This window comes from Mustela nigripes, chromosome 3, assembly GCF_022355385.1.
Source record: "Mustela nigripes isolate SB6536 chromosome 3, MUSNIG.SB6536, whole genome shotgun sequence".
Lineage (NCBI taxonomy): Eukaryota > Metazoa > Chordata > Mammalia > Carnivora > Mustelidae > Mustela > Mustela nigripes.
In genome coordinates, this window is record NC_081559.1 from 192,769,380 (window position 1) to 192,793,745 (window position 24,366).

At 42.7% G+C, this 24,366-nt stretch overlaps 1 long non-coding RNA gene across 1 annotated transcript in view; it reads right to left on the bottom strand.

The window, feature by feature from the left end:
* Nucleotides 1–1,831: 1,831 nt before the first annotated feature.
* Nucleotides 1,832–24,366, bottom strand: part of LOC132013293 (uncharacterized) — a 24,323-nt gene continuing 1,788 nt past the window's right edge. The window contains exons 2-6 of the long non-coding RNA XR_009402977.1: nt 3,779–3,949; nt 3,510–3,697; nt 2,980–3,141; nt 2,617–2,724; nt 1,832–2,362 (exon numbers count right to left, since the gene is read on the bottom strand). This is a non-coding gene — a long non-coding RNA (uncharacterized LOC132013293). The remainder of the gene's footprint in view (nt 2,363–2,616; nt 2,725–2,979; nt 3,142–3,509; nt 3,698–3,778; nt 3,950–24,366) is intronic.

Here is a 24,366-nt window from a genome sequence, read left to right on the forward strand (position 1 = left end):
TGTAATGCTGAGGTTCCCCAGGTCCACTGCTCCAAGCTCCAGACCTTGAGCCAAACTCTTCCTGGAGAACATACTGTGAGTGTCTCCTTATTCAGCTTACTGAACACCCACAGCCTGCTTCTTCATATATGATACAAGAATCTCCCCGAAATCCACAAAACGTACAGCAAGTTACCTTCAGTGTCTCAGCTCCAAAAAACGGTGATTTGCCCCTCTGCATTTAGAAGGGAGCCACCCTCCCAATGTGGATATGGGCTAAGGTTCATTTCTAACATCACGGAGACCCCCTGGAACAATCGCTGCTCAGATACTCTGCATCCATTCTGGGCAACTTACCCCAAGGGACATGCAAACCTACCTCATTCCAATCACCTCAACTCTTCAAATTTATCTCAAAATAGTCCATAACATGGACACTTTGCAATGTGTTCCCAGCTCTTGCCAGAATTATTAATTCATTAATTACCCCATTTATTATAAAAATAGCTAACATTTATGGAATATTTACCATCTGCCAGACATTATGCTAAATGCCTTACATATGGTAAATTGCTTAGTCCTCACAAGAGGGCTATGAGGTAGACAATATTGTCATCTTCAGTCTATGGTTACAAAACTGTCACAAATGAAGTTAAGGATTTTTCTTGAAGCTGTGCTTTTGGGAGATAGAAGCATGAGGAGCCTGGTACATCTGATTCCAGAGCCCATGCCCTGAAGCACTGTGTTAGTCAACATATGGTTCATGAGATCTGTAGTACTCAGCCCTCCCTGTTGGGCATCATCACTGTGAACCTTGTCCTTCTTATCTGAGATGCTTTATGTGAGATATTATAGGTGAGGGGCTTTGTAATATTATAGATGGCTACTTTGTTGAGATATAAATGTACTTCCCTTTTGTGCTTCGTCCTCCACACTTCTATCATGCTGAAATTTTGCCATATTGCATGTAATGTTCCATCAAAGCTGCCATAGACTGTCTATGTCCCCCCAGATGCATATGTTGAAAAGTAACCCCGTTGTGATGGGATTTGGAGGTGGGGGTCCTTGGGAGGTGATTAGGTCAGGGGCGTAGTCTTCATGAATGGAATTAGGACCTCTATTAAGAGACCCCAGAGAGATCCCTTGCCTCTTGCCATGTGAGACCACAGTGCCAATAGCCAATGAGACAGTGGACCCTCCCCAGACACTGAATCTGTCCATGCTCTGGTCTTGAACTTCTTAGCTCTCAGACGGGGAAAAAAAATATATTGTTTATCAGCCTCCTAGTCTATGATTCTCTGTTATAGCAACCTGAACCGAACGAAGCGAAAGCCATGCCTTTGTCAAGCCATGCCCATAGAGTCTGTGGGCTCTTGGAAAGGGGTAGAAGTCCTCTCCATGACTTCCAGATCTCCCCCAACACCTCACACTCAGTAGGCAGGCAGCAAACTGCCCCTTGTTTCTTTTCGTCATTTAATATACTCTGACCATGACATTCCACCGCGTCTCTCTGCAGGGGTAAGACAATTCCCATTCCTCCTCCAGAGATGTTTTTTCTTCTTTGTGTCTTCTCACTTCTTTATTTGTGAATTTCTTTTGTTTATGTTCTTTTTCTCCTTTATTCTTTTTTTAATTAACACATAATGTATTGTTTGTTTCCAGGGTACAGGACTGTGATTCATCAGTCTTACACGATTGACAATGCTCACCATAGCACATACCCTCCCCAATGTCCATCTCACAGCCTCCCCACCCCCCACGGCCCCACCTCCAGCAACCCTCAGTTTGTTTCCTGAGATTAAGCGTCTCTTACGGTTTTTCTCCCTCTCTGGTTTCGTCTTGTTTTATTTTTTCCTCCCTTCCCCTATGACCCTCTGTCTAAAATTCCTCCTATCAGTGAGATCCTATAACTGTCTTTCTCTGATTGACTTATTTATTATTCTCCCTTATTTTGCTCCTTCTTTCCCCTCATCCTTCCTGAACACATGCCTGAATATTCAAATGTTTCTTGGCACCTATAGCATACCAGAAGCTTTAGCAAATGCTGCAGATGGGAAGGTACACAAGAAGAGTTCTTGTCCTCCCTTGATGTCCCCATGCTGTAAAGGGAACATGAGGACAGGGAGCCAGGCAGGCATCTGCGGTGCAGTTTCAGAGCAAAGTCAGGAGGCAGCCTGGGAGAGCAAAGGCAGGCTGCTACCACAGCCCAGGGAGCAGGAGTCAGTGGACACTTCTGTGAGGAGCAGGCATCTTGTCGGGACATAAAGAAGCGTCACAGTTAACGAAGCAAACAGAAGAGGTATTCCAGGCAGAGGGGGGAGCTTCAGCAAAGGCAGGAGCGGGCAACAGCAGTAAAAGGTACAAACATTGCCAGAAGGTGAAGCTGAGAGGGGACAGAGTCACATGGTGAGAGATTTGGACTTCTGGGAACCAACAGAGTTACAAAGTTTCCATATAATAATACATCGTCTATACCAACATTCATGAAACAGTTACTAAATGCCAGAAACCCTTCTAAGTGATAAGTGGGGTTCGTCTGGTTTAATTCCCCTCTCAAAACTTTAAGATACGAATTATTATTATCTCTGGTTTAAGAATGGGGGACTTTTAAAATACCAAAGAGATACGAGTACACACCGATTAGAATGCGATAATCCAAAACACCAACAGCACTAAAGGCTGGTGAGGACGTGGAACAGCAGGAACTCTCATTCAGAGCTGGTGGGAACGCAGAATGTGCGGCCACTTTGGAAGAGAGAACGGGAGTTGATTACAAACCTGGACATACTGCCGGTGGGTGGAAGGGCGGGGTAGTTGGTGACAGGTGTCAGGGAGGCACGTGATGTGATGAGCACTGGGTGTTACACACAACTGATGAATTATTGAACACCATGTCTGAAACTCATGATGGACTATAGGTGGATTAATTGAATTTAAACAAAAAATTTAAAAAATATCCTCTTATCATATGATCCAGAAATTGGGCTCCTTGATATTTACCTAAAGGAGCTGAACACTTAGATCCACACAAAAACCTGTGCACAGATGTTGATAGCAGCTTTATTCATCATTGCCAAAACTTGGACGGAGTCAAGATGTCCTTCTGTAGGTGAGTGGATAGACTAATTGTGGTGTGCCCAGACAATGGAATAGTATTCACCTCTAGAAAAGAAGGAGCTATCAAAGTATTAAAAAGACATGGCCTATCCTTAAATGCATATGACTGAGGGAAAGCAGCCAGTCTCAAAAGGCTACCATCCCAACTACATGGCATTCAGGAGAAAGCTAAACTGTGGAGTAAAACAACCAGGGGTTGCCATGGGTTACAGGTAATGATAGACACACACCGCCCCCCCCCACCCCCGTTGTTAACGAATTAACTGCTCTTTTGTTGTGTAAGAGTACCCCTCCTCCCCTTGCAGTGAAAAGACCCTTCCCCCAGGGTTGAATTCAATGTAACTGCTCTTTTGCCTTTCTGTAACTGCTTGGCTTTTAGGGCATGACACTTGTCTCCTGTTTGAACAAGATACCTTCTCCTAATAGCCGAGGCATGGTCACGCAGGCAAGGGGGCTGCATGGTCTCGTAGGTCACGTAGACAGGGGGCTGCATAGTCACGTAGACAGGATGTCTTTCTGCTGAGTAATAAGGTCAAACTTCCCCTCTTTGTTTCCCCTTCCCGCCTTTCTCTTCGCGCGTGGGGGGTCTTCCAAAGCCAATCTGTTAACACCAAGTATGCCTTTTTTCAAATGTACAAATTCTCAGCCAATCGGCCCCGTCCCATCCAGGACTTGTACGTACCTGTCTATAAAAATCCTGCACCACCCCAGCCAGGTGTGCTCAGCTAGCAGGAGCTGCTGACCACCCGCAGGCGCCTGCGTAACAATAAAGAACCTCTTGCTGTTTGCATCCTGTGGCAGTGTTGAATTCTTGGGTAAGGGGATCCGCAGGTCTTTCAGTAAGAAGGGAGGACTGCAATAAACACAGAGGACTTTAGGGTAGGGACAGGGTACATACGTGTCATTATTCAGTCACACAAACCCATAAAATATTACATCAGCACCACCATGCCTGGCTCCCAGGAAGTGAGAAGCAGAATGTGCCAGGGCTAGGCAAGAAGTAGCCCCAGAACTGACGCAGCATCCCTTCCATAATATTCTACTGGCCAGGGCTTGATTCCAAGTGGTGGATGCAGAGACCCCCACTTTTGAGGGAGATGGCAAGGCCATGATCCAAAAGAGTAGGCAAGATGGGAGATAATGAAACCATTTTTAGAAAAATACAGTCTGTCACAGTCTTACAAATTAAATGTTTCCATTTTTCCCCTTGCGTTTTACTTTGAGGAAAAACTGTACAATATCTAGTAATTGCCCTTGCAGCCTGGGCACGGGAACTTGTGAAACCAGACCCAGCCCTTCCTTTCAAATTTTAAAGTAAACAATACTATTGGTAGTTTTTATTTCAAAAAGAAATAAGAATGAATCCAACTAGCTGTGACATCAATGCCTAGCCCAACCCTGGCATGTGGTTAATGCACCCAAAGTTTTTCATATTATATTGGGGAAAATGTTAAGAAATATTAAAAAGAACAAAACAGTGATGTGAACAGAAACAAATCACTGAACTTCCCTGGGCATCTATTCCGTAACTTGTAAGATGAAAATTTTAACTGAATCACATTCATAACAGCCCCAGAGGTAACAGTAAAAATAAAACCAGAAATGGACAATATTGCTAACACATGTAGATTACAAAGAATCATATTTGCATAGACATGACTTAGTTGTCTCTTCAGAATGACTTCTTCAACCCCGAACTTCCATTTTGGGATCCACTAACTTCCATTTTGGGATCCGTATGCTTCTGAGTAAAGTAACTATCTCTGGTTCCAGGGGCAGAGCATATGATATATGTTAGCCAAAGAGTATGTTCATCCACCTTGGGAACAGACACTGACTTAAGGTGACCTAATTGATCCATTGAGAGTTGCTCTTGGGATTTCTGTTGGGGAGGTGAAAGGTTTTAACAGCCCTCTGGGACCACAAAGGTAGCAGCTGGGACCTCAGTGTTCTCCAGCAAGAAACAGAAAAATGTCCATACACTGAACACATATAGCCCACCGTTCACTTTTGTTATTTTAGCTTATTGTATTATTTCATGACTTGTTCAAACCTATAGTGACTCTCCAGTCTACCTAACCTGGTTGGTTTGTTTCTGTTTCTGTTTTTGTAGATTCAAGTTTTTATTTAAATTCCAGTTAGTTCACATGCAGTGTAATATTAGTTTCAGGTGTAGAATTTAGTGATTTGTCACTGACTTACAACACCCAGTGCATCACAAGTGCCCTCCTTAATCCCCGTCACCCATCCAGCCCATCCCTCACCCACCACCCCTCCAGCAACCTTCCCTTCATTCTCTACCATTAAGAACCTGATTTATGGTTTACCTCTCTCTAATGTATCCCCTCATACTAATATATTATGTTTCCTAAATTCCACATATGAGTGAAATCCTATTTGCCTTTCTCTGATTTATTTTGCTTAGCACAAGACATTCTAACTCCATCCCTGTCATTGCAAATGGCAAGATCTCATTATTTTTGACGGCTGAGTAATATTTCACTACGTGTGTGTATACCACATCATCTTTATCCATTCGTCACTGAAGAAGCATTTGTGCTGTTTCCATAATTTGTCTGTTGTTGATAAGGCTGCTATGAACATCAGGGTTCACGTGTCCCTTCAAATCAGTATTTCTGTATTCTTTGTGTAAATACCTAGGACTGCACTTACTGGGTCATAGGGTAGTTCTAGTCAGTCTAAGACCACTTCACTGTCATTTGAAACTGAAAGAGTCCACTTTTATCCATACTAATGCTCCTTCCATCAGCACCTCCAGAGGAACCACACTCCTTTTCACAGTAACAGATACTAAAGTGGCAGAATATGGAAACTCCAGCTTTCCAATCTTAAGGATAAAGCCTTTATCTTTTGCTCAATTTGCTCAAAGCAAATTGAGCAAAGTCTAAGCTTCACACCAACAGGTATGTGTTCTTTCTCTAAAATAACGAAGCAGGAGGGTGCCTGGTGATTCAGTTGGTTAAACAACTGCCTTTGCCTCAGGTCATGGTTCTGGAGTCCCGGGATTGAGTCCCGCATTGGGGTCCCAGCTCCATGGGAAGTCTGCTTCTCCCTCTGACCTTCTCCCCACTCATGCTCGCCCTCTCTCTCTCTCTCTCTTTCAAATAAATAAGTAAATAAATAAATATTTTTAAAAAATCAAATGAAATAAATAACAAAGCAGGAAATCTGCCTTAGGTATCACTGTAACTTTTTCTGATAGAATATTGTGGGTCTTCAGTACAAGAGAAGTACTGTTGCCTGAATAAATGATTTGGGCATATTAATTTTTCCTTCTGAGCTCCAGTCTCCTCGTCTCTTTTTATTAACATGTAGGGTATTATTAGTTTCAGGGGTAGAATTTAGTGATTCATCAGTTGCATAGAAGACCCAGTGCTCATTTCATCACGTGCCCTCCTGCATGCCCATCCCCCTGATCAGTTACCCCATCCCCTGATCCCCCTTCCCCTCCAACAACAACAGTTTGCTTCCTATAGTTAAGAGTCTCTTATGGCTGGCCCCCTCTCTGTTTTCATCTTATTTTATTTTTCCTTCCCTTCCCTTACGTTCATTTGTTTTGTTTCTCAAATTCCACATATTAGTGAAATCATACATGTCTTCCTCTGAGTGACTTATCTCACTTAACATAGTATCCTCTAGTTCTATCTACGTCACTGAAAATGGAAAGATTTCACTCTTTCTGATGGCTGAGTAATATTCCACTGTGCATACATACACAGCTTTTTTATCCATTCATCTATCAATAGACATCTGGACTTTTTCCATATTTTGACTATTGTGTACATTGCCAGAATAAACTTTGGGGTTCAGGTGCCCTTCAGATCATTATGTCTGTATCCTTTGGAGAAATACCTAGTAGTGCAATTGCTAGGTCATGGAGTAGCTCTATTTTTAACTTTTTGAGAAACGTCCATGCTGTTTTCCAAAGTGGCTGCTCTACTTTGCATTCCCACCAGCAGTGGAAGAGGGTTCCCCTTTCTCTGCATCCTCACTAACATCTGTTGATTCCTGACTTGTTAATTTTAGCCATTCTGACTGGGGTGAGGTGGTATCTCACTGTGGTTTTGGTTTGCATTTCCCTGATGGTGAGTGATGTTGATAATTCTTTCATTTGGCCATTTCATTGGCTGTTTATATGTTTTCTTTGGAGAAATGTCTGCTCATGTCTTCTGCCCATTTCTTGACTGGATTTTTGGTTTGTGGGTGTTGAGTTTGACAAGTTCTTTATAGATTTTGGATACTAGCCCTTTATCTGATTAGATATTTGCAAATATCTCCTCCAAGTCTCCTCAGTTTTATGTAGAGATATTGACTGTTTACTCACAGGTATATAATAATGATCAAGGAAGATTTTATACAGTGTATATGGTGCCTAAAAGAAACTACAGTTGAATAATAAATGTCAGTTCACTACCCTCAAGTCTGATACAATTCCATGCCATTCTGTCTCCCTGTATTTCCTATCTACAAGGAATTTTCATTTAGAATTTGTTGTTTGATGTCAAATTGGGTCCATTTAGACTTTCTTCTACCAGTTTTTCTACCTTGGTCTGATTCATTAGTATTAATAGCGGTGACCCCTGCCATGTCAAAGAGTGAGCATTAATGACAGTGAGATTTAATTATAGAAACCAAGGTTACAGTTGTTACTTCTGTAGGTAATTTCCATTCCTAAGTTCATTAAATTCTTAAAAGTGGAAAGGTCAATAGTGATTTATTCCAGTGACAGCAAACTCAATAGCAATCCTTTACAAACAATCCTTCTGTCTTGACTTATGGCGAGACTAATAACTAATGGAGTTAACTTCATAAGGCAGTGAACTGCCTACTTAGATTCATTTTTTAAAGCCCAATGTTATGCAAAAAGAGGACATTCCCAAGGCACTCCACCTGAGAGAAGAAGAAGAAACAGGGAGCAGCATGAGGTTGGAGATCCCGTAGTCTCAACCACTTCATATCCCAGCATCTAGGACACGGCTGGGGTTATGTGCTAAGTGTATGAACATCTCCACCCTGGGCTTTCATCATGGTGTTGCCTTGGGTTGGCAAAAAATAGAAAAACAAAAGAGTCAACACTTTGATAATTCCCACGAGGAAAGGTGGTGGCAGAACAGAAGCAAGACCATTCACAAGAAAAATTGTCGAAGAGCAGAGATTCTGAGACAACATGCCTGGTATGCAGAGAAATGTGGAACTGGGCAGGAGCCACGCTGGGAGACCCAGGTGTGACCCCCACCTCGTTATGCGCCATGGCCTGGAGGGGTCCTGGGCAAGAGGAAGATTCTGTGAAAATAATCTGGCATCGAGTAGAGATGCTCCCGTCCTCTGACCTGAGCTAATACGCCAAGATAAGTGTTCTTGAGATTTCCTGTCTCAAATGTCCAAGGTACTCTATAGGCACAAAACACCAGCAAACCATGCTGTCCATCCTGGAAGTAAGTCTGTCCCCAAGCATCTTCATCTACAGGACAGATGCTTACTTCCTCCTTCTCTCTTATTCTCTTGCACATTCAGTAAGGTGCACCAAAATTCTACCATGTTCCAGGCATTGTCCTATACAAAGGGAATATAAGAGTGATGAGAAACACATTTTGCCTATTATTTCAGAAGTTTACACTCTCCTAGGTTAGGAAATAAAACAGGTAAAGAAATAAACAGTATAGAAGGAATAGAGGAAGAAAAGACAAAAGGAGATTCAGGTAGAGAGTATCAGAGGGAAGATGTGAGCTGCCTGGGCCACATGGGCACGGACGCCCATGAGATACGGATTTAAAGGATCACATTCAGTCTAGGGTGGGGCTTCTGGAAGGCCAGTGGGAGGACCAGTCACAAGCCTGACTCTTGTATCTACGATCTACACCATTCCGTGGGGGCTTCCTCACTTAGCGCTTTATCTGTAGATGCTCGGGGATGATTTCTTGGATAAATTAATATATAAATGCATCATATTTTAGATACCTGTTTTTGTTTCTATACACCCTGGAAGGGGCATCTTCCTTGCCTCATGGCTCCTCCAGACCTCAGTCCCTGGACCAAAGGTCGACACTCATCCAATACTGGGTCAGTCAAAGGTTTGTCCTGGGGTTTTCTATGGGCTTCAGAGACTTTCACAGAAAACTGGAGTTAGATACCTGTTCATAACACAAAGGAGGTGAATATTCTAAAAGGTAGATTTTAATGTATTTACTTTATAACTGAAGAAAACAAGCCTCAGAAGAGTAGGAAATAGATGTAACACCCCTGAGCCCCATAACCATGGGTGATGCCCCATTTAACTGATTGCATATGGGTGTGTGTGTGTTAAATATTTTTAATATTTTACATTTTAATATACAGTATAATTTAACATTTTATATTATTATGCTTAAAATTGTAAATAATTATCTTAAAATAAATATATACACAGGAAGCATGTGATGTGAAGACCTTGAATTATACATATATTTTACATAACATATATATGATATATATCTCATAGTTATGCAATATAAAAATATATAAAATACTCTTTGGTACCTTGCTCCTGGTAGAGTCTAAAAAAATTGTTAAAGTGACTTAAATTTAGGTCCCTCTAAAATGTATATATTTGTTGTTCTCTGAGCACTTTTCTCTGCTTCTAATAGGCTATTACAGCCAAAGTGTTTTGAGGGCATTTTTAAAGATTTTGAAAACACCACATAGAATCTAATGGAACACAAATATTGTCCATTGCTTACCAACCCGAACTATAGTAATATGTTTAAGTATTATTTCCTCACCTCATTACCACTTAATTGAATTAAAGCTAAATTTGTATTTATGCTGTATAATTAGGAATTGCAGGTAAGGGACGGGAGCAGTCTCATTATTGGCCATCTGTTTGTGAAAAAGTAGCAAAGAAAGAGTCCCCAGGACTGCTTGCTGTGAGGGCCCCCACACGTGGAATATTAGTGCTAGAAGGACCACTCCTCACTGCTTAAAGAGACGTAGCTCGGAGATTAAGAAATCACAGAGCTAGCCGGAAGGAGACCTGGGCTGGAACCCCAATTTATAAGCCAACTTATAAATATAAAAATGAATATAAATAAGCCAACTTATTTGAAATGTGTGTTTTCTTTTAGAACTGTTCTTTCCCAGTATCCACACAGATCTCTGTCCACCAGGCATGTTCTGTAATGACAAGATGGTGAGCTGCCCGTTCCATGAACAAGTCAACCAAGGATGAAGGAGAAGGGACTCCTCGCCAAGTCTTTCCAGAGAGCAGCATCTTAGAGCTGATGGGCCCTGCCGTTCCGCTCTGACAAGAAACAATGTGTCTCTTCAATGAACATCAAGATGTTCAACATTCAACATGTCTCCCTCTCTCTTACTTTCCCCTGTGGACATTTTTCTATCATGTTCCATATTATACACATAACAATGTCATTGGCGTCAATATGCATTCACCATCACATAAGAAGGTGGGTCCCCATTGGCGTCAATGTGCATTCACCATCACATAAGAAGGTGGGTCCCCCTATTTTACTGATTGATATAATGGAGACCCAAAAGTGTCCAAGTGACTTGCCCCCAGCAATATTAGAGCCAGAACCCAAAGAAGGGAAACTTCTTTGTTTCCCAAGTGGGGGAAACTCACTTGCCGACAAGAACAAGGAGACCAGGCAGGGATAAAAACCACTGATGGCTTGCTGTACCACCCCAGAGGGGAGAAAATAAAGTTTTCATGAACATTTTCACTCACCGTGCAACAGGCTCTGTGCTAGGTCTGGGAAGGTCCCACCAGGCAATGTTTATGGAGCCGTGCCTTGGACTCACATCTCACTCTGCTGTCCCCTATGTGACCCTAGGAGAAACACTTACACGCACTGGTTTCAGTGCCCTTAACCAGAAAGCAAAACCAACAGGACTCCCCTCATGATTACAGTATCACAGATGATCTATAAAATCACTGACATGGCAAACATTTGTCCGGACTCCAAGGCAAACACTGTCCTGGGCCCATGGAAGGCTGGTATCCTTTTTGGGGACTACACAACGTAAAACCCAAGTGCCTTGTTCTCAAGACATTCAGTCTTGCAGAGGAGTTAGTAATGACCATAGCCAGAGGAGCAGCATGTCTGTTCCTGGCAGGTGACCCAGACGACAGAGCATGAGAACTCATAGCGAGAGTCAGGGGGCTGCTCTAACATGGGAGTGCTTTGAAGGGGTCGCGGGTCTGGAGTAGGACTCTAAAGGGTGAGTAACTTGTTAGCTGGCAGAGGTGAACTGGACAGGCCCAGCAGGCAACAAGAATGAAATAAATCAAAGCCTAAGAAGAAGAAAAGACTGCTGGCAAGGTATTGACAAACTGACAAGGATGATTGGAACAGAATATGCACCCAAGGAGGCTGATGTGATGACGGAAGGAAGGTCAGGTCTAGGAATGAGATCCTGGGAGCAGGAAGCCTGCGCCCCAGGCCTTCAGGGAGGGGAGGGGTGCCGCGGTGCCGCTCAGGCTCCTCATCTCCACCTCCACCCCTTCCTTCGAGTGACGGCAGCTGGCTGCAGGTAAATTGTGCTTGGGCCCCGTGTCTCGTTTTTATGATTTACCAGTTCAGTCTTTCAGGGGGGTGAGGATATGGAGTGCGGTAGATGGCACGTGCTAGGGGAATTTATGTTGCATAGCTAAACATCATGTCTGCCTATCTCTTCCCAGTAATCTCTGATAATACCCAAATGGGCTTTTTATTTTAAACATCTGGACAGCCTTATGGTGGTGGAGAATTAAGGTGCTGAGTGAAGAAAACCGCACAGTCATAAAGTCTGTCGGATAAACAAAGCTTTCTTTGGAACATTAACTCCTTTACTGAGAAATCGTCTCTGTTCCTCAAAATGCACTTAGTAACTTTATATCTTCATCTCCAGGTACCACTTTTCTCTTGCAAATACTCTCATGGCAGTTAATGGGGCCATTAAGGTAGGAAACTATGAGATATTAGCATAAAAAGAACATTGCCAGAAAAGAGATGCAAAAGTCCTTCCCTCTCGAAAGCTCCTTTTCCCCCTTTTGGCATTTGCTTTTGTTTTATAACAGCAGAAATTCCCATTGTGGGTGGTGGTAATTTTAGCTAGATAATAATTCTGTCGACACCGTCATAAATTGGCAAAAGGTGTGTAACTCAGGGAGGGGAGAGACTGGAGTGGAGAATAATCAAGTAGTTCTATTTGTTTTTAATACACACAGCCATTCCGTTAAGAGAGGCTGTGCATTTTCTTTCTTCTCTGAGATGGCTAGGGTTTCTTCTCCTTGAAAAGGGTGATGAAGTCTGTGTGGTATGGAAGGTCCCAGGTGTAATGTTTTATAGGCGAGACAAGCTTTTCAAGTGCTGTGCCTTCTGCCCGAGCCCCTAGAGGGGGCTCAACATCTCACCCTGGAAGTTTCGGCTCACGTGTTTTATGGTACAAGCCTATAAAACCCCCAAAGGAGGTTTGAAGCTCCCTTTTCTGAGTTACTGGAAAACAATAGTTGCTTCTCCCATGGTTTTCCATTGCATTATGGGCAAATGTCCCCCCCCCCACCCTCTCTACCCCTTGTGGCTGTGATGGCATGCAGGGAGCAGGACCAGGCAGAATGGGTAGGGGTTCTTGAATTCTGGTACCAGTGCCTTGTACAGAGTTAGACAGACTTATGTGTCTGTTTTCTATAGTTTCATTATAGATTATTATACACTTTGCAGCTTTAAATAACTCCCATTGTTTGTTTGTTTGTTTTTTGTGGGTCAGGGATCCAGGCAGGGCTAGCTGGGTCCTTGGCTCTGGGTCTCCCTAAGTATCATCTAGGGCTGCGTGCTTATCAGAAGCTCAACTGTGGAGGGACATGCCCCCATTCTCGTACAGGTTGTTGGTAGCTGTTGGAATCCTGACAGCTGTCTTCTGCTCCCCCTCAAGGAAAATAAGATTCCAGAGACTGTACTAAGTCAGAGTCTTACATAACATGCCATAATCATGTGAACAGTGCCTTGTCATCTTTGCACATTCTATGTGTTCAAAGCAAGTCACAAGACTCACTTCATGTGAGGGGATTCAGCTAAGGCATGAGTATCAGGAAACAGAATCATGAGGGTCCCTCCAATACCTGTTCGGCATACAATTGCTTTAATAAATCTCTAACCCAAACAAACACCTTTGTTTCCCCTCATTACAGCCTTCCCAAACCTGGTATTGGCTGCATTCCGGGTCTTTCAAGGATTTGAGATCCTTTATTCAATGCCTGCCTTGTAATCCACAAGTCATCACTGGGCAGAGTTCATGTCTGTCCAGTCTGAGAGTATATCCACAGAATGTAGCAAGGAAGGAACTATGCTAGGTGTACAATATTATGTCTCAAGTGAATGAATTCATTCCTGAATGGGGAGAGTATATGAGTATGCTCAGTCCTTGGTGTAAGCCAGAGACCATGGACTTACTTCCTTCTTTATGAGATATTTTCCCTCCATGTTCTATAAGTGTTGGCTTGGGAATGAATAACACACCACAGTCACATCCCATGCCAGTGACTCATTTCTTTATTTCTTTAGACCTCTTCTTTAAAACACCTCTGCATGGACAAGTCCCCAAATAGAGGATTTTGCCTCAGGCCAGAAAACTTGGGAGTTATTCAAACATGAAATAGGCAGAGATAAACCACAGTTGAAGAAACACATGACTTCCCTGCAGATAATCTTCAGGGCCCTTGTATTTGCACGCCCTCTTGCTTCTCTTCCTCTCCACTCTCTGCTGATTCCACACTGTCTCGCTGGTGCACATTTCTGCATGGCCATGAGCCATGATTTATTCTTTCCTGCCTGATACTCTTTCTTAGCTGATACCTGTCCCCGGACCCTGGGTTCAGAGCCCTGAAACCCTTCTCTCTAATTTCAATTTGTACTTCATTTATATTCTCAGAAATGCCCATATGTGATCAGTCCCCTGACCCAGGTTTGACTGCATCAGCTCTACTGCTACAGTCCTAGCAATGCCTGTCACAACACGCACAGATCTAGTAGCTCCAAATTTGGAGGCTCTTCCAGAATCCAGCACCCTCTTCAAGACTTGTATGCAAAGGCACAGATATGTTCTAAGTATGGATGTGAAATATAAATCATGCACAGAGAGAGTATATGTCTTATGTAGCTTATTGATTTTGGATAAGTTATAGTTTAAAAGCAAGCATATTGGGGCACCTGGGTGGTTCAGTTTGATTAAGCATCTGCTTTCAATTCAGGTCATGATCTCTAGGTCCTGGGATTGAGCCTGCATCAGGTTCCTTGCTCAGTGGGGAGTCTCCTCTCTCCCTTCCTCTCTCTCTGTCAAATCAATAAATAGAAATTTTTTTTTAATTTAAAAATAAAATGAAAGCAGGCATATTAAGAGTTTAAAAAGCAAAGGCTCTGTGAGATAGGCAGGGGATGGCATTATAACCACACAGATGTGATGAATGAGAAAACTCAGACTTACAATGGAGAGTCTTGTTTAATACTGTCTGGCTTGGCCCAGTCACCCAATCACAAACTTTCTGGAAGGAGAACTTCCACCTTGTAAGTCGTCATACCCTCTGCAGCCAGCAACATCAGCATGGGGAAGATGGTCCACAACTGACGAGTGAGTGAATTATTTACCACCAACTAACAGAGCAACCCCCTGATGCATTTTCCAAATGGCCATTCACAGCATAATGTAGAAAAAGGTTCTGTTATGTCAGTGGACAGCTAATGTCTGATTTCCTAGGACCTTCCTTGAAACTACCCCATCCCACGAGTCCCATAGTTGCTGTTTACGCTACTGTTGGTTCAACATGACCCAATCTGGCCACTCCTGGTTTACCCAAGGGTGTATACATGATTCAACAGGGTCCTCTCTTTCTGCTTTCTTCGTAATTCTGAAGCTAAAACTGAACCTGACCAGAATTCATTAACTGATGCCTGAACATGTTACATGTAGAACCTCGGTACCATTTATGGCCATGATCATCCAAAATTGATTTAAAACTTGGAGGAAACTGGTCAGAGGAGAGACAACAAAGAATATGCAAGGAAAGCAAGCATCTGCATAGGCTCGAGTCCTCAGCCCCAGAGGATTCTGGATTCTGCATTTCCATTCAGGGTCCTACACAGACCCTGACTACTTTTCAAATGACTCTTTTTGGCTCTAATTGGTTCATGTTGTGTTTTGTGCTACAAAATAAAAGTTTTAACCAAAGTATTCATTTGCCTCTTAGCGTTCTTTCAAATGAAGAATACCTCTCCAGTTTATAATCTTTTTTAAAATGTAAAATAGAAAGATTATGAGAAAAATATTATAAACAACAGCAATAAGATGGCATCAGATACATTTTGGGAGAAGGGAAAGGTCTTTTCAGCATCCCTAAAATTCCACCATGTTGCCAGCTGCCTGTTTTCCTTACTCAGCAGGCAGGTTCGGCCCAGTGCACTGTTGGGTCTGCAGCAATATTCCCCAGCAGCAAGGAGAGCACATCATCCAATTACATGGTCTGTTGTTTCATTATTCACCCTACATCGGCTGCACCTGCCACCAACCCCGCTCTCCTTCATTTCCTCCTTGTCGGCTTACCTCCCCCTGCACGCACCACAGTCGCACCCCGTTCCGAGCCACCTCAGTATCCCATTAGTCTCAGTAAACAATATGCTTCACTTCAATTATGCATTTAGAAAGATGATCTCCATTCCTACCACCCATTTTAGTCAGTATTTTACTGCAAACCTTGAGGAGTGGGAATGAATCATGAAAACAGAAATTTCAGGGCCAAACTAAAGTGGCTTCAGTCCTCTACTTTGTCATGCATTCCTTGGTGCAGGTATAGTCACACATCATACAAACACACACCACACATGTGCATTATATACACACACACAAACCACATACATTTACTGCACACAACACACAGCGCATACACACATAACACACACATCACACACATGCATACACATCACATATACATACAACACACACATGCCACATACATATACTACATAAACATACTACACACACAAACCACACACACATCACATATACATATAATACACACAGCACATACATTACAGACATACATAAAACACACACTGCATATTCAAAACATACAGCACATACACACATCACCTACACAGGCACACACATCACATCTACACACAACACATGACACATGTACAGCATGCATGTACCACATACATACCACATACACATACCACACACACACAGGTGCGCACACATCACATATACATACAACACACACACCACATACACAGGTGTGCACACATCACATATACATACAACACACACACACACCATATGCACAAAACACACACACCCAGCACACACATGTACATACACACCACACACACATACACAAAACACACGGGACACACATACCTGAACTCACACCCAGAAGGCTAGTACTTGGGGAGAGCAGTTAATTAATGTGATACATTTTCTGAGCCATGTCATGTTTTCTTTATGTGATATCAACTAGTACTTGAGCAATGCTATGAGACATGGGAGAGAAATGTAAATTTGGTGTCTGCCTTTCAGGGAAATTTCACCGTAGCAGGTGGAACACACAGACACAGGAAGAACACTTTCAAACAATTGGATCAGAAGACCTGAGTCCTACACCTAACTCAATCATCAACATCCTGGCAAACAAACCAAGATCACATTTTACAAATGCAAAATTTTAGTAGAAATAATTATATATCAGTAAATTGTTAAATAAACATTAAGCGGATGCCTGGCCAGCTCAGTTGCTAGAGCTTCTGACTCTTGGTCTTGGGTCATGAGTTCAAGCCCCATATGGGGTATGGAGCCTACTTTAAATGAATAAATAAAATGAAAAATAAATAAAATTTGGGCACTCAGTCAGTTAGGCAACCAACTCTTGATTTCTGTTCAGGTCATGATCTTGGGGTTGTGGGATCAAGCCCCACCTCAGCATCTGTGCTCTAACAGTGAGTCTGCTTGAAGATTCTCTCTCCCTTTCCCTCTGTCCCTCTCCACCTGCTCTCTAAACTAACTAAATAAATATATAAATATATAAATAAATCTTTTAAAAAATAAAATAAATAAATAAAATTTTTAAAAGACCAGACAAGTAAAGGGAAATCCTGAAATAAGCAGTGGCCATAACTCTACAAATGAGCTGCCCTGTCTAGGACTGGGGGAAATGGAAATCACTCAGGTCACCACTGTGTTCCTTTCTACTATGCAGGACCCCCAGAGTATCTGGCTTACATAGGGTAATCTGCTTGACCTCTGTCCCCATGGTCCTCACTCAAATAACATCCCTTCTAAGTCCTGACCACCCAAAAAGAGGCACAGAATGAGGACGGCAAAGGGAAGATAAGAAGGATATGGCCTCAAGTGTACCCTACAATAAAGAAGTCTCCCAGGATTTCCATGTCCTCTACCAAGTGGATGCTATCCCACAAAGCTATCAAAAGGAGAATATTGCAGCCATTTACTGATGGTGGGGGGAGGGGGCACACAGGAGGGACAGGTTTCAGGAAATCTCAGGAGACTGGTTGGGCATGTCAAGGTTGACATTTCTATCAAACATCTCCACATCTATGTAGGCAGCTGGATGCAAATCTGGAACTTGGGGGTGAAGTCCTATGTGAGACAGCAGAGTCAGAGCTAACAGCTTCATGCTGGTATTGAAAGCCATGACATCAGAGGAAGTCACCAATAGACCAGGGAGATGGAAAAGAGAAATAAATAGAGACATGAGCTCTGGAAGGCACCAAGCTTAGAGGTTGAGAGGACAAGGAGAAGCCAGTAAGCAAGAAGACTAGGATAAAACAGATAATGGAGTGGCCCTGTGGTGCCTTGGATACCAAACTGAAGGCTTTGGAGGTACAAAGACTAACTATATAGGCCAATGCTGACATCACTCAGGATCCAGGAATGAGACCAACAGCCCCCAATTATTTAAACAGGGAAAATCTGATATAAAGCAGTCATTAATGAGACATTTGGGAACTGAAAAAGGGAAAGACCTAGGGTATCTGGGAGGTCAGAACATCAGGAAGCTGCCACCAGCCCCAAGAGAGTGCACTGACCCAAGTAGATGTTTGTTGGAGGAGACACACCACTGAAGCTCAGGCATTCCAGGAGGGGACCCTACGGGTGCGGTATCCCCATATGCAGAGCAGGGGCTCCACAGAGCTGGGTTCTGGGCTTCCAAAGATATGACAGTGGTTTCACCAGACAACTGGTGTCTCTGAAGAGACAGCCGGATCTGTACATGCAGTTTGGAACCACCACTGCCCAGATGAACAAAGCACCATGGTTTCTGTCACAGGGATGGGCAACAAAAGCAGACAGGAAGTGGCGTGCCCCCCTTTCATGGCCTTCCTTTGGGTCTCTGTGAAGATGGATGGTGGGAATGGGAGCTGGTGAGAGGTGAATGACCAGAGATGACAAGTGTCCAAGCCACAGGGCAGGAGGGGCAGTCTACATGGATAGGAACTCCACTATCTGTTAGGGACGGTGAGCCAGGGGCTATTCTGTAAGGCATAAGGGTAAATTGTGTGGGGCTGGGAGTGGAGAAGGACCAGATAAGCCAACAAACAAAGGTTCAACAAAAAGGGACTTAGAGCACTACACTTTCGTCTGCCATATGGAACCCAGTGTCTTAAGAGGCGAAATAGCGATTTGGGTCAAGGGCTGACATCTTTTCCCTGTAAATACAGCTAGTGGATATCTGAGGCATCATGAGCTGTATGGTCTGTCACAGCTTCTCAACTCCAGCAGTGCTGCAGGAAAGCGGCCAAAAACAATATACACAAGAAAGCAGGTGGCTGCCCCATAAAACTTTATTTTTTGACATGAAATGTATATTTTCATAATTTTCACATGTCCTAAAATTGCATGCTTTTGACCTTTTCCCAATCATTTCAAAGTGTGAAAGCCACTCTTATCTGGTGGGCTAGAGCAGCCACGAGGATTTTCCTAAAGGGTGTGTTTGGCCATTTCTTGGTTTCGGCTCAAGCTCTGCCTTTATAAAACACAAAACCCCACAGATAACAAGCCACATGCACAACATCTAACTTGAGATAGAAAATATGGATACCATTTTGGAAAGATATGCTAGAAGTTTTTTGCAAGTTCCAGAGCCTAGGACAACTGTGGAGGAAGTAGAATATTAGAATATGGAGACTATAATGTGCTGATCTAGACACAGAAGGGAAACCATAAGAATGTCACCAACTCTTAATCTACAAAGCAGATGTTCTTGCTTGGGTACAACAATGCATTACTCTCCACAGCCCTTCCAGAGCCTCTCTGTCTGGCAATTTTCCATAAAATGGCCAAATTCAGTCTGTCTTTATGGGTCACTGTAACACAAGGTGTGACAGCAATCTGAGATGACAGAAAGGACATGGCCAAGCTCTCGTAGACCAGGGCTATTTACCACCACATGAGGGATTTCTCCAAAGCACAACAGGAGGACTGATAGGAAAGGCGAGGAAGGAATAACTCTCTGGAAGGAATTAGCTGTTGGCCAGCTGCATCCATCCTGGGCTGCCTGGCCGATGTGCTCTGGAGCCCAAGGGGTTGAAGACCGTGTTCTCCCTCACTGCGGCTGGGACCAGTCCGGCCCCACCGTGGCTGCTACAGCATGGCCCTTCATGCTTCCTCCCTCACACACACACTCCAGTTCCCCCAGATCAGGTAAAGCCAGACGGTCAGTGACGCCAGCAGGGAGGGAGTCACATTTGTGACTGTGTCGCAGAATGGCTCTGCGACCCGCCTGTGAGGGTCCAAATCCTGTTTTAGCCACTTCATGCTGTGAAACGTAAGACAAGGCAGATTATCTACTTGCTCTGTGCATTAGTTTCTGTAAAGACACCCTGATAATAGTGGCATCAATCCCCTGTGACTGTCTTGAGAATTAGAATTAGTCAATATGTGTAAATTGCTTGAAATAGTGCCTGCATGCGAATGAAACATTTAATAGATGTAACTGACTCTAGGGTCCAATATAAAAGCCATGGTTAATTTTCCATTAACCTGGTAGACAAACCCCAGGCTACGATCATGAGCTACGATCACACAGGATTTCTGAATACTCAATAAATACTCCACATCCATTCTCATTCACACTTTTGTACTCATTCTTTTCTGGACTTCATGCATCTTTCCCCATCCCTGTCCTGAAATCCCTATTCATCTTTGCACACCCTGCATGAAATGCTTATGTTTGTACTTTCTCAGCCTCTGGAAAGTACTTAATTCCTTCCCTCATAAGCTCTCTGGGCACTTTCCTTGACTTGCACAGTCTCTGACAGCTAAAACGTGTCTTCAGGAGCTCTGGCTTTCTGGCAGTGCTATTATAAAAGACAAAAGTCCTTTCCTGTTTCTGGCAGAGAGCAGGTTTTCCCACACACATTCCACAACATTAGTATTAACCTTTGCTTCATACCCAAAACAGAGTTACAGGATTTTGCATTTGCAAGAGAACACCTCCTTGCTTTGGCTGAACTCAAATTTCCTTCCTTTTGTTCCCCTTGGGACCGCAGAGAGAAACTGGATTTTTCTTTAAGTAACAAACATTGCCTGAAAACTGAAAGGGGAATATACAAAGGAACACAACGTGCAGTGATCATGGAAAGCCCCAGTTCTGGGTGTGGCGTAGAGGCTCCAGACCTACCAGAGGCAGGAACACGTAGCAACAGGTGGTATGTCAAGTACAGAAATGCATGGGTTCAAATTCCAGCCCAAGGACCTGTTAGCATGTGAACTTGAGCAAGTCTATTCATAGGTGAGAATCCTGAGTCAAAAATTGGGCTGGGATGCCTGGGTGGTCACCCTCCAGTAGATGCCTGACCCCCACCCCTTCCCCAAAGCCTTGGGTACTCAGAATTTCATCTACCTTCAAAACATAACTCTGGCTAGTGTGGGGGAAAGGTGGGTAGTTCACTCAAACTTGGGTAGTGAAATCTGAACAACTAGAAAATGGCAAGAAAATGCTGCAGAGATATTCCCAGAAAGGGTGAGGGTGGCAGGGTCTAAATCATTAGCAGACACATCAGTGTCCACCAAGGGTTTCAACCCTCACTGTGGCCCACCAGAATCACCCACATTGGTAGACAGTGGTTGAGAATACTTGATCCTTTCTCCTTTGGACCAAATTATTGTCTTAAATCATCTCCCTCTGACTTGGAGGCAACCAATACGATTTCATCAGACCACCTGGGGCTGTAACATTTGGTTCGACTTTTTTGTTTGTTTCCTTTAATTTTTCAAAGCTTTTACTTAAACTTCAGGTAGTTAACATATAGTGTAGCATTAGCGGCAGGTATAGAATGTAGTGATTCATCACTTACAGACAACACCGCGTGCTCATCCCCACAAGTGCCCTCCTTAATCCCCGTCAGTCACCCACCTAGCCCATCCCCAGCCACCTCCCTCCAGGAACCCTCAGTTTGTTTTCTATAGTTAGAGTCTGTTTATGGTTTACCTCTCTTTTCCCCTGTGTTCATTGATTTTTCTTAAATTCCACATATGAGTGAAATCATATGGTATTTGTTTTTCTCTGATTTATTTCATTTAGCCTAATACAATCTAGTTCTACTCAGATTGTTGCAAATAGCAAGATTTAATTCTTTGGGATGTCTGAGTACTACTCCTCCACCCCCCATTCATCAGTTGATGGGCACTTGGGCTCTCTCCATAATTTGGCTATTATAGATAATATTGCTATAAACATCAAGGTGCCTGTATCCCTTCAAATCTGTATTTTTGCCTCCCTTGAGTAAATATGGTAGTGTAGTTGGTGGGTTGTAGGGTAGCTCTATTTCTAACTTTTAGAGGAAACTCCGTACTGCTCTCCAGAGTGGTTGTTTAATTTTTCAACTCATTTAACCCTGAGCCTTATCCTATGATGGTAGTTATTTCTTACCATCCTCATTTTACAGATGGGGGAACTGAAGCCCAGAGAAGTTAAAGCCATCTGTCCAAGTGACACAGCAGCAAGTGAAAGATCAGAGATCACATCGGGAGGCAAGTCTGGTTCACTCCAGACTTCTCTCTAAGCCCCTTGAAACACTGTGATATTTTGTATTGATTGTAAAATTGCTTTCTGTGTACAGGGACAGATCATGCATAGGTGATCTAGGAATCAGTGTTAAAGCTTACTAATTATAGCCTGATTAGACATCTTACGGGAGGGCATTTTATGAACAGTAAACTGTGGAGGGTTTCCCTGGACACGGATCACAGATAGGCATTTTCTGGTAAGTTCTGAGATCTTTTTTTTTTTTAAAAATGGAATTGTAAAAGAGAAGGTAATCCCATTAAGGTAAGAGGTAGAATTACAAAATAAACTAGGCAAGAACTCTACTATGGAGAAGAATTTAATATTAGACAAAGGAAGAGATGATTCCAAAGAAGGTATTGGAAAAAAAATAATTAGCTATTTAGAGACGATAAAATTACTCTGGGACCTCACCTTCCCATATGCAACAGGATAAATCCGTCAGCAAAGAGAGGTAAAACTTTAAATGGTACTCACAGTAAAACAAAGAAAATAAAACTTTAATATTACCAAACCTCTGGGAAAAAGGTTGGCTATCTAATTTCTAGAAGAGAAAAAAATCACAAAGAAAAAATTAACAGATCTGAATATGTAAAATTTAAAATGTTTTCTGTAGAAAAGTAACCTAAATTAAAAAGGCATATGTGTCTTTTTATTTTCAGAAAATAATTTCCCAAGGGTTATGAACTTTATTATGCAAAAACTCAAGTACTAATATACAAATGACACCAAGTAGACAAACGGACAAGAACGTGAATAGCAAAGTTATAAAAGTGGAAGATACATTTTTATCCAACATTTTAAATAGTCAACTTTAATAATAGCGAAATGAATATACCTCATATACTGAAAAATGGTTTTTAAGGCCTTAAAAGTGGAAGCTTAAAAATATATTCATAAGAAAAAATAAAAAATATACTGATTGGTATATCCGCTTATAAATAAAGACATCACTTTACTCCCCATTTGACCTGCCCACTAATGGGTCCCGCTGTCATGTGCTCCTGCAGCATGGAAATTGGCAAAAGCCATTTAGAAAGTAATTAGGATAGATATGTAAGTGGCCACAGAGCAATAAGATCATAAATTAATGCTCAGAACATATATGTATCCACAGACACATTTAGGCCTGCTCGTATAACTTGGGATGAAGATGAAATCCAAACCAGTCCTAAACCATGAGAGATGACCGAGGAACACCGTATATCTCCCAACCCTGGGAGATGGGACCAACGCTGTATTAGAAGTAAAGTCATCCTCGGATGCATGCTGGAGAATAAAGGAAGAAAAACAAAGTTTAAAGCAGATCCATTACTTTTTACCCTTCTATAAAGCCAAAAAAAGGAAGGTGTCTCCCATTTCTCAGGCGAGATCTGAAAAGATATGTAGAAGTCCACTAAGTAGCAAGAAGAGAAGCTTGAGGAGACCAAGGAGAACAGACCCGGTCCAGGCCACAGAGTTTCTACAGTCTTGTGGTACGTCTCTGCTTAACCTAAGACCACGTGAAACCAGAGGAAAGTTCACTCAAGAAGAAGGACTGATATAACTGATAATATCTTTAATTTGCTACCTCTGCACACCCTTACCCCCTTACCTAATGTCTCCCCGCAAGGTGGAAAATGTGTTGAGAAATAGCAGGCATGTACACACCAGTCTGTCCAGGAGGCAAGAGAAGGCGGTGATGCAGATGGGTTGTGCCTGGGGTAAGACGAGTATGGGAATGCAAGAGCTCTGTGCAGCAGGGAAAGCACGCTGGGCATGGTGATGGATTCTGGGGCCATGGGGCAGGAAAGTGACCTGAACATCATGAGTTCTGGGTGTTGTCCTTTCCTGAAATAAGAAATCCTACAAGAGGGAAGTGGCTTGATTGGCCAAAGGTGCTAAATTCTCAGATACTTGTGTTGGTTGTTGTTTTGTGTTTGTTTGTTTGTTTGTTTTCAGTAGCCTTCTTGATTTCACAGAATATTGTATTGAATGGATGGTTTCAATAGTTTTGGGAAAAAATTTTTAAGATTTTTTAAGCAATTGCTATGTCATGTGGCACTTCAGCTTCCAAACCTGAGATCAAGAGTCACATCCCCAAGAGTCGTCTGGGGTGTGTGTGTGTGTGTGTGTGTGTGTGCGCACACACACATGTGTGTGCATGTGTGTATATGTATATGTATATGTATATGTATATGTATATGTATATGTATATGTAT